Here is a 12,683-nt window from a genome sequence, read left to right as displayed (position 1 = left end):
ACCCTCAGACCACTAACCCTTCTAACTGTTGACCACTAATAACCCTTCAGACTGCTGACAGACCTCTAACAATCAGCTCTGTAACTTACAAAAACGTGTCTCAATCCCAGACAAGTCAAACCAAGTCCTCTACACTAGTTGACTATTCTGATGCTTAGCTGACTCTGTACCTTCTCTCATTTGACACCGATTAAGTCAGCACTGACTCACCAATAGCTCACCAATCATCAAAATGACAAATATAGATTCTCCATCACCATGAACTCAATCAAACACACTCATTCACCTCATCCAAAACATCATAACAAAAGACTAAATATCCATACATAGCTGACACAAACCAAACTCAAAGACTTCATCAGATAGACAAAAACATGAATGTCTCAACAACCATGAGGCATGGGCTCACAAATATAAGAAGAAAACACATCAAATCTCAAGGATTCCAGCAGTTAAACCCCAACGAGACAACTCTTCAAAGCATAAACTTTAGCAATTACAGTTAGGGATGAATTGATCTAGGTCAAGTCTCTAACAGAGACGGTTGCATGAAGATCCTGCGAAACACACCTCCTAGCTGATCATGGTCTTGAGCTCCCCCTTTGCTCTGAACCAATCAACTTCTCTCAAACTGCACTGGTCTTCTCCTCTACAAACTTGAAAAAAAACCATAGGAACTCTTTCTTGCAAACTTTAATCAAAGAAAATGTCCTACAAAAGACACACTCCACGATAGTATGCGCTCTCCTCTATTTGGTGGGATCTATAGCCACACCTCCCCTTGGAGAGTCCCCAAAATCTTCCCCCAATTCCCCTTCTTGAACTCTTCACCGCCTTAATTCCTTTTAGAAAGTATCACCACCTTGCTCCTTAGCTCGCCCATACACTTTCTTTTTTGGTTTCACACACTTGCACTTATACTCTTGGCCACGCAACAGTCATCTATTTTCTAAGGCTTCAACCATATATCTACGGACTTATTTCAATTCTGAGGTTTTGATGGGCACATCCATTGGACATATTCCTAGAGCACAAAAAACTCTATGACCATTATGAGTGGTATAGTATCCAATACCATAGAGTCTAGGACTATGTTAATAGCATCTTGTGTGGGTACCTCTTTATGGTCTAGGAATGTGAAGCCCATGCTAGTAGATTCTTGGAATCCTATGTACCCTTAAGGAACAATAGTAGTAGTAGCCAAAGCTTAGTCCATCATGTAACCATGCATCACCACATATGTGGGATCAGTAGGTGTCTCCATCTCACTCAAGGTAGGACCATGTGCATTACTTGTTCCAACTTGTGTCATAGTAAGTTGCATGGGAATGGATGGTGATTACCTATTAATCAAAAATATGATGAAATGATTAAAAAATGATCTTTCCATACTTAGAGTGATCCAATTTATTTTTCCATAGATGCACCATTACGAGCACACTAGTCCCTATAGGTTTTATATGATTCACATCAAAAATGTAATTTTACTAATTAGATTATTAATATTTACAGGCCTTCTGACAGTCTGGAAGAATTGTGAAAAAGAGATCATTAAAAATCCAACCATTGGATTTGTAATTTTTACTAACCACCACATTCTACTAATGTCTCAGTATCTACCCACTCTTTTGATCTACAAGATTGAGGATTTTAAGTGGTAGCTATTGTGGGTACAAAAAGTGGCGTATATTATAACACTTTAAAGACCTTGAAATATTTAAAGAAAATAGACAAATATCTTAAAATTTTCTCAAAAAATCAAGTTAAGCTCCATATTATGTGAAGATCTAAGGTACAAAGTGGGAATCTCATATGAGTTTATATGTAAAAGATATTAGCATTTTATGGAATCAGTTCAAATTTGGGACAGGGTGTATACATTGACTTTGTACCTAAGAAAATGAGGACTTTTGACTATCTAATGCTTAATCAAATTATGCAACTATATTTCCAACTTTGAATATGATGTTCCAACAAAAGGACTTGAAACAAAATTCCTTCATTTACTAGGAGAGATTAGCCACTAAAGATAAACAAATGCCTGTTTTTTTACTGTTTACAGGGTGCCTGAGTGGACAAAACTGGGCACCCTGATCTTGCAACCACCCCAGGGCTGGGAACTTATCACATATAGTGCCATCCATACATGATCATACAACAGGAAAACATAAAACCATGTCTAAATCATAATGTCCACACTCCAAGAGCATGGAGCAAAGAAGATACCCAGCATGCACAACCACAGGCTCAGATTAGCAAGCATGGACATCCTCCCTAACCTGCCTCCTACCATGTTGAAGTCCCTTGGACATCCAAGGAGGTCTACCAAACTTGACACATTCTAGCAGTTTGGTAGACCATGAGGTCTACCATGTTGAAGTCCCATGAGGGTTGCCAACAATAAGATGAGATGCGTAACCCTTCTTACGACCATCTACATGTCCCATTTCCAAGGAGGATTTGGTGCGGATGATCCATTCATAGAAACACCTTCGTCTCCCTCTACAAACATGTGACATGCTTGAAGGACCATCCCAAACGTTACCTGTTTTGGACTCATGCCCTCCTCTTGCATCAGTTTGTGCACTCGTAATTCCTTATGTGCCTGACCTTGCTCAACATATGTTGAAAGCATTGCTCTCCACCACATGACGTTGGACTGGGAAAACCCGATAACCATCTTCTCTGCTCCCGAAACACTCTCATACTTGCCATACATAGTTATGAGGGCTGATCCAGCAACCTCTGACTCAAACCTAGCAGCTTTTGAAAGATCCCTGCCCCCTCCGCACAACGGATTTGGTGATGCTAGTAGCGAAGTAGCACTTCTTGTGCGGGGGAGGATCCCTCACTCTGGGCCTCGCCCACGGATATCCGAACAAGAGACTAATCCCTCGGTTCTTCCAAAACCGAACCCGAAAAAACTTCCCCCTACCAAAAAGCACGGGCAATTCCTCGAGGATATTTGTACTCTAATGTAGTCAGGCTAATTACTGACCAAACTGATCTAACCGAACCTGTGAGTCACTTGGTCAGATCAAGGAAGAAACTTGCACTTGGATCATATAAACCAACACTTTTTTTCCCATCGAGAGGCACAGCCGTTGATTCTTTTTCCATAGAACAATTACAATCCGAGAATTATTTCATCTATCGTACTATAACAGAATTGAATCTCATTTCACAGATCCATCACTCCAGCCTAACCCCGTCCAGTCCCATGGGTTAGAAACCACTGTAGGATGGGATCCAATTAGGAATTTAACTAGGTTTTGTCTCGGGTACCAGGGAAAAGAGTTCCGAGGCCCCTTAGCCGAATATTCATGCAAATTTAATGGCAGTCACACCACTTACACACCCAATATGAAATTGCCTTTTTCATAGATTTAGCTATCTTTAAAACAATCATTTAATGAAGCCATAGTGTCAGTGATCATAATCCTCCAAAATATCCGATTGAATCCTAATTTCCAATCATTCCTTCATCAGTGTACCTATGGCATCATTCGCACCTAGAACGCTCACCACCTGTCCCTCACGGGCCTTTCGATAGTTCCTAGCTCATAGTACCCCAACAATATATTTACTTATAAAAATCAAGATGGAATCTTCGTTGAAGATCAGCAAGATCAACCAACAGATCCATATAAAAGAGCCATGGACTCATCCGTGCAACCAACTAGATCCATGCCCGGTTTTAGAAAACAACTCTTACTCCTTGTTCCAATATCTTCCATGACGCACGTGTGGGTATCTTGAATGACCCAGAGCCCGAGCACCGTATGGTCAGCACCCTCTAGGATCCTTCGCAGGTCACCTAGCACTTCACTCATAGGTTGCTTCTTTGGTCCCTCATCCACCGTACCGGAAGCTCACCATTTTAATCAACCCAGGCTGGTCAAGACCTCGGCCGACCTTGCTATGCGAGATGTCCTCCGTTGACTCTCCATCAGCTGTTGTAACTTTATCCGTTAGGTCTCCATGACCTCATTCACAAGACGGTCAAAATGCTTCCCCAGCATTATTAACATAAAACAATCATTTTAAAACAGGTCATAAATACAGTTCCTATAATAAACTCTCGTCTTTCACATTGTTCCACATCCGTCCACATTACTTAATCCATATCCAATTCATATGTATACCCATACTCATCCAATCACGTCATTTTCCATCTCATCACATCTTTCCTCATTTATTCTCATCATATCTCATCCACTCGCATCAACCCATATTCACATCACATCTCATCTCATTCACTCACTCACATCGATATCACATCACATCTCATTCACTCACTCACATCGATATCATATCCTTTCACATACACATCCACATCCATTATTCCACATACACATCCACATCCATTCTTCCACATACACATCCACATACACATCCACATCCATTCTTATACATTTATTCTTCCATATACATATCCACATCCATTATTCCACATACGCATCCACATTCATTCTTCCACATACACATCCACATTAATTCATCCACATACACATCCACATACACATCCACATCTACATCCATTCTTCCACATACGCATCTACATTCATTCTACCACATACACATCCACATTCATTCTCATTACACCACATCTTATCACATTCTATTTTTATCTTATCACATCCTATCACATCCTATACAAATCTTATCACATCCATTCACGTTCTATCACATCCATTCACATTCTATCACATCCCATACACCTCTTATCACATCCATTCTCATTCTAAAACATCCCATACACATCTTATCACATCCATTCTCATGCTATTTTCATTTAATAGCTTTTTCTAGGTTGATCGCGAGATAATGGGACTTTTTCTAAATTTCTGCCAATTGCTTGGCCTAATTAAAGGTTCTTTTTCTCGATAACTATTTCCATATTCATTCTCAATTTCTCAAATGAATTATATTTAATATTCATCTTTTGAATAAAAGAATTCATGGGATTTACAGAAATCAATTCTATCCATATTTCCACTTTCGATAAATAATCATAAATTGAATTATACTAAAAATTCCTCTTCTTCTCATTTAATTTCTTGGATCTCAAATACCATGGGAATTCCTCTTTTTGCATTTAATTAATTGCATTCCAATGTCATGGGTATTCCTCTTTTATCATCAAATATTTCTCATAAAGTTATTTCATCTAAAATAAAATATCCATTATTTCGATATGCTATAAATTTCTCTTTTTCCATCTAAATGATGGAAATTCCAAATGTCATAGGAATTCATCCAATATGCTAGGAGTTTCTCTTTTCCCATCTAAATGATGGAATTCAAAATGTCATAGGAATTTCTCTTTTAACATTTAAATATTTCTCATTAGTAAAATAGATTTATCTAAAATTTATCTTTGAATTTAAATAAAATGCCCATTAATTTCAATATGCTAGGAATTTCTATTTTCCCATCTAAATGATGGAATTCCAATTGTCATAGGAATTCCTCTTTTACCATTTAAATATTTCTCATAGATAAAATAAATTTATCTAAAATTCATCTAAAATTCATCTTTGAATTTAAATAAAATACCCATTAATTTAAATATGCTAGGAATTTCTCTTTTTCCATCTAAATGATGGAATTCCAATTGTCATAGGAATTTCTCTTTTACCATTTAAATATTTCTCATAGATAAAATAAATTTATCTAAAATTTCTCTTTGAATTTAAATAAAATACCCATTAATTTCAATATGCTAAAAATTACACTTTTCTCATTTAAATATTTGAATTCCAATATGGTGGGAATTCCTCTTTCATCATTTAAACTTATCTATGTAAAAAGATAAATTTAATTAAATTTTCTCTTAAAATTTAAATAAAAATCTCCATTAATTCCTTTACACTAGGAATTACACTTTCCTCATTTAAATATTTGAATTCCAATATGGTGGGAATTCCTCTTTCATCATTTCAATTTATCTATGCAAAAAGATAAATTTAACTTAAATTCTTCTTTAATTTTTAAATAAAATATTTATTATTTTAGCATCCCAAGTTTTCTCTTACTTCTTTGGAATACATGGATTTCCATTATCATGGGGATTACTCTTTTAACATAAAAATGGATTACTAGAAATTTCTCTTTTTTCTAATTAACTATTTATACATAAACATAAAAATTAAATTTTCCATGATTATTATTGGAATCATTCATATAATCTAGGATGATTAATCCTAGAATATGGTAGGAAGTCCTGTTTTCATATTATGAATGAAAATGGTTTATGTGTTAATGTTTTAAAATTTTTGCCATAGCTCCGCTGTGCTGCTATTACTGATAATTCTCAATAATTTGAAAGCATAAAGTTTAGTAATATCCCTATGATTAGAATAACCATTAATTGGATCAATATCCAATTATGGACTTGATTCTTAATTTTTCCATAAATTAAATAGCATAAAAGAATTAAAAAGCCACTTATTTGACCTCTAATTTGACAAGCATAGAAATTACTTTTAGATTAGAGAATTGCTTCATGAGAAGCTTCATTTGAATATAGAATAGGTCATAGGAATGACCATTCTTTGGGAGAGAGAGAGACATGCTTTAAAAAATATTTAATTTAAGCATAAATAAAAATTTATGTGTTTTATCACTACTATTCGTTAAAGAACTTCAATTGTATTAAAAATCCATTCAATTGAATGCTTCTCAAGCTTGAGAGAGGTTGAGAAGAGAGAAACATTTGGAGATTAAAGAAAAAAGACCATAAACCACATTTTACCTCTTAGATTGCTTGATTCTTTGATCAAAGTAGAGGCCCCCAACCAATCAATTGGTTTGGTATGTTGATGAAGACTCCAAGGAAGATTGAAGAGAGAGAGAGAAGCTATAATCTCTTCAATTTGTAGAGGATTTTGAGAGGATAATAGAAAATATCATTATTTCAGTATAATATTGGCATGGTATAGTTCTCATATTTTTTTACAAAGGGCTAAGGATCTATTTATAGTAGGTGAGGGAGGCCTCTAACCAAGTCCAACTAGTTTCTAGAATTTTCCAAGTTCAGTTTGGCTGAATTTGGACAAGATTTGGACCTAGTTTGGCTCCCTTTTGATTTGGTTTGATCCAGGAGAGAGGAGAGATAAAAATATCACAATATTTTTGAGTTTTAAACTCCACCACACATGTGAAATAGGCGTCTCCTTGAAGAGCCCCCTTCTCCTTACCAAGGTGTCAAATTGAATCGTTATACCCAAAATATCATTTTTAAGTAATATTCATAGTTTTTTACTAATTAACCTTGTCCTTAGTCAACTCTTCATCTTATGTGAGAATTTACTCATTTTTGGGGGTTTTTATTTTATTCTTCAATTTATCTCCTCCCTACATTTGGATTAATCTTATTGGTCCATAGGAACCTTAATTGGAGCATAATTCAAAAATTTCTGAAAATGTGAACCCTTAGGCTCAGGTCCTTTATACTTATTTTCAATTAATTCCAAATGTACGTTGGAAAGTTTCTTTTGAATTTTTGTTTTAGGGGAAACTATTTTAGACACTAGGAGGATTTTTATATCCAAAAATATCTCAATTTTGAATTATCTCTCTCTAGATATTTTCTCTCTCTAGGTCAAAACACGATAAAACAGAATCTTTCTTTTATTCTCGGGGGGGTCACTATATGTAAATCCTCTATATCACGTGCGTTCAAGGCCTATTTAAAAAGTCCCTTATATGTGAATTTTTTAGTGAATATAATGTATCCTTTCCTATTCAAATCTGTAAATTTTTTAAAAAATACAATAAATAAATCCCCTCTGTAAATATATTTCTGTAAGTTTTAAATATTTAAAATGTCCTTCTGTTGAACCCACGTGATACTTACATATTTATACGAGTGACCCCCCCGAGCTTTTATTTCAGAGGGGAATAATTACAAGATCAAAAGGGGAGGCTCTTACACCTATACACCTCAAAAGCTGGAGAGAGGAATCTTACATCCTACCCTACTTAAAAAACACAAGATGTCCTCATCTCATAGGTAGAGTATGATCCCTTTCATCTTCTTCTTCTTCTTCAATCACTTCCAGCATTACTTCCTTCGAAGTGGACGGCCGATTTGGGAACATCTCTCTTTGACTTCCCCTATTGTGAGGTGGAGGTCTTGCATTACTTTAGATTAAAACTGCAGGTTGGTTAGAGGGTCTATCTCTAGGATTTCTCTGATTTTGGCGGAAAGAAACCTGATTACTCTGGAAGGAAGGAGCTGGAGTCTGGAATCTTAATCCCTGATTTTTCCATCCTGAAAACCTTGTTCCAAAAGGAGTTAGGCAATCTATACTATGATGTCCAAATCCTTGACAGTTATAGCATTTCACTCCCTTGTTCAAGGGTGGAACGTCTGAAGTTTAATTCCAAGGGACTGAGTTCCGGGAAAAGGATATTTCTTCCATTCTGGAACTTCCCATATCCTATGCTTGACCCTTATATCTCTTAGACGGTGGAAGGTTGGAATGAAAAAGAGGGAGGGACAGACAGCGAGATCAAGCTCTGAAAGCTGTGGCGACGAAGATGGTAGGTGGTACAATCAAACTTACCACGTGATGGTGTTGGCTTCGGTGGGACCTTGACATCAAAGGCCTTGGCGAAATCCTTTGCCATCCGCACTACTTCGGCCATGGAAACTGGCTTAGCATTCTTCACTAGGATATTCAAAGGTTTGTTGAGTCTTCGAATGAACCTAGCCACCATCAGCTGTTCTTCATCCAATGGTGGCGAGTATTTTAGGAGAAGAGAGAATGCTTGGTGATATACTTCAATAGTTCTACTCCCCTGGGTTAACTCTAAGAATTCGTTCATCTTGGTTTCTAAAAAGTCGGGAGGAAAGAATCTCTTCCTTAGGTAAATTTTGAGATCATTCCATGTCTGAGTGTTTCGATCCACACAGTTTGTCTCGTAGTGGTTTCTCCATGCTACTCTCGTTGTTTCTACTATCTTCAGCCTTGCAAGAGCCATTTTGCTCTTCTCATTGTACCCGTTGACATCGAAGTACTCTTCCATTGCTTCGATCCACTTCTCCAGAGTCTCGCCCAAGTTTTCCCCTTCACCCTTGAAAGGTCCATGTTGCAATCTATGAAGAGTTTTACAGACATCCAAGTCAGGCTCTTCCTCATCGAGTTGGGGGTAATCATTCCTACCACGACGACCTCGATCCATGATCCTATCAATACGAAAATTCTTGTTAAGTCCTTTTATTTATAATTCAAATCTAACTTTAGATCCAACTGATTCTAGGGTTCTTTAGATTGGTCAGCTCTCCACAAAATCATGGGATAAAGATCCCTTATATAGAACTCATTATCAGATAACCATTCATTCAAAACATGTCATTCATATTATTAAAACAATAATGGTCCATCAAATCGAAAATTCCATCTGAACACTCCTCCATGTGTGAGATCCCTGTCCCCACCGTGCAATGAATTCAGGGGTGCTAGTAGGGGAAGTAGCACTTCTTGCACGGGGCAGGGTCCCACACTCGGGGCCTCGCCCCACGGATATCCGAACAACAGACTAATCCATCGGTTCTTCCAAAACCGCACCCGAAAAAACTTCCCTTGCCTGGAAAGCACAGGCGATGGATAACTTTTCTCTAACGTAGTCAAAAGCCTTATCTAACAGAACTGATCTGATCGAACCCGTATATCCCATAATCAGATCAGGGAAAAGATTGCACTTGGATCATAGAGACCAACTCTTTTTTCCTCATTGAGAGGCACACAGCTGTTGATTCTTTTCCATAGAACAATTTTTGTCCAGGATTTACTTCATCTATCGTACCATAACAGAATTGAGTCTCAATTTAGGGATGCATTAGTCCACCAGCCTAACCCCATCTAGTCCCATGGGTTAGCCAACCGCCCATAGCCCCAACCGCCCAACCACTGTAGTGATGGGATCCAATTAAGAATTTGGTTAGGTTTTGTCCCGGGTATCAGGGAAAAGAGTTCCCAGGCCCCCTAGCCGGATATTCATACAAACTTAAAACTAGTCACACCACTTACACACCCAATATGAAATTGCCTTTTTCTCATCATCATCTATCTTTAAAAATAATCAATTAATGAAACCATTGTCTCACTGATCATAATCCTCAAAATCTCTGGTTGAATCCTTATTTCCAATCATTCCTTCATTGGTGTATCTATGGCATCATTGGCAACCAAAACGCTCACCACCTGACCACTCAGGGGCCTTTTTGATAGTTCCTAGCTCATAGTAACTGGCAATATATTCACATATCAAAATGGAAACTCCATTGAAGATCAGCAAGATCAACCAACAGATGCATATAAAAGGGCCATGGACTCATCCGTTGAGGACCAGCAAGGTCAATCAACCAGATCCATGCCCGAATTCAGAAAACAACTCTTACTCCTTGTTCCAATATCTTCCACGATGCACGTGTGGGTATCGTCGAGGCGACCCAGAGCCCGAGCACCGTATGGTCAGCACCCTCTAGGATCCTTCATAGGTGACCTAGCGCTTCACTCATAGGCCGCTTCCTTGGTCCCTCATCCATCGTACCGGAAGCTCACCATTTTAATCGAACCGAGGCTGGTCAAGACCTCGGCCGACCTTGCTACTCGAGACGTCCTCCATTGACTCTCTGACAGCTGTTGCAACTTTATCAGCTAGGTCTCCACGACCTTAATCACAAGACGGTCAAAACGCTTTACCAGCATTTTTTACATAAAACAGTCATTTAAAAACAGGCCATAAATACAGTTTCTATAACGAACTCTCGTCTTTCCACAATAATCCACATTCATTTCATATAAATTCCCATTCTCATTCCATTCACATCCCATATCATTCAGTCACATCCCGATTCACATAACATCACATCCATTCACATCTCATATCATTCATTCACATCCCGATTCACATGTCATCACTTCCATTCACATCCGATATCATTCATTCACATCCCGATTCACATGACATCACATCCATTCACATCTATCCATTTTCCATCACATCACCTCCATCCATTCACATCCATCACATCACATTCAATTCATATCCATCACATTCACATCCACATATATTCTTTCACATACATCCACATCCATTCTTTCACATACTCATTCACATCCATTCTTCACATACACATTCACATCCATTCTTCTCATACACATCCTTATCCATTCTTTCATATACTCATTCACATCCATTCTTCTCATACACGTTCACATCCATTATCATCACATACATTCACTCATATCCCATATCATTCATTTACATTCTGATTCACATGACATCACATCTCATCCATTCATTCACATTTACCTTATTCACATCGCATCTCATCACATCTATCCACATCACATTCTCACCCCACTTCTATTCATATCACATTCATCCATCCATTCATTCACATCTATGTGATTCTCATCACATTTGTTTAAACATAGAATTTAAGAGAATTTCTAACTTTTGATATAAAGATTCTTTACGCATCTTTTTATGCATAAAATCAACTTCAGTGTGGGAATAACACATTTAACAAAATCCTTTTATGCATCTATTTATGCATAAATTCAATTTTAGGGAAAATAACACTTTTAAAATAAAAATAAATCCTTTATGCATCTTTCTACGCATAAAATCAATTTTAATGAAATTAACACTTTTGGAATAAAAATAAATTCCCTTATGCATCTTTCTATGCATAAAGTCAAAATTAATGAGAATAACTTTTTTGAAATAAATATAAATTCCTTTATGCATCTTTCTATGCATAAAGTCAAAATTAATGAGAATAACTCTTTTGAAATAAAAATACATTCCTTTATGCATCTTTCTATGCATAAAATCAAAATTAATGAGAATAACTCTTTTGAAATAAAAATAAATTTCCTTATGCATCTTTCTATGCATAAAGTCAAAATTAATTAGAATAACTCTTTTGAAAAAAAAATTCCTTTATGCATCTTTCTATGCATAAAATCAAAATTAATGAGAATAACTCTTTTGAAATAAAAATAAATTCCTTTATGCATCTTTCTATGCATAAATTCAATTTTAATGGGAATGACACTTTTGAAATAAAAACAAATCTTTTAGAATGCACAAACGGAAGGAATGACTCTTTTAGAAGAACCTAATTGATAAACTTTAGTTCCACAAAATTTAAGAAAATCTTGCCATAACCTCCTTTGTATGGCTGACCATTTCTCCATTTTAACATTCAATTTACGACTTGAATTAATCCAATTTGAATTCTAATATCTCTAATCTACTCCATTTTCCAAAAATCAAGAGAGTAAACAATGAAAAGAGTTTAATCAATCTTTTAATTAAACTTTCTAGGATTAAGAAGGGCTGAATTGTAAGGAAGAGAAGGGGGAGGCCTTTCCATCAAGGCATAGCATCAGATTTTAATTCAAACATTTACAAAAGCATAAAATTTAAGAAAACCATAGATTTAAAATTCACAATAAGTAAGAATTAAGCTTACATGGAACTTGTAAGCTTTCCTTTGGCTTGAGGGATTGAGGGTTCTACTTTTGTTTGCAACAAGAGTGACCACCAGTTCTTTTGGAGAGGATCTAGTAAAAAACAATTGAATTATCAATTGAATTCAATGTATTTGACTCTGGGGAGAAGTAGAGTAATAGTGCATAAACACTATTAACCTTTTT

The sequence above is a fragment of the Cibotium barometz genome, chromosome 50 (genome assembly GCF_041138505.1).
Source record: "Cibotium barometz isolate CiBa-2024 chromosome 50, ASM4113850v1, whole genome shotgun sequence".
Lineage (NCBI taxonomy): Eukaryota > Viridiplantae > Streptophyta > Polypodiopsida > Cyatheales > Cibotiaceae > Cibotium > Cibotium barometz.
This window is presented reverse-complemented; position numbering follows the sequence as displayed.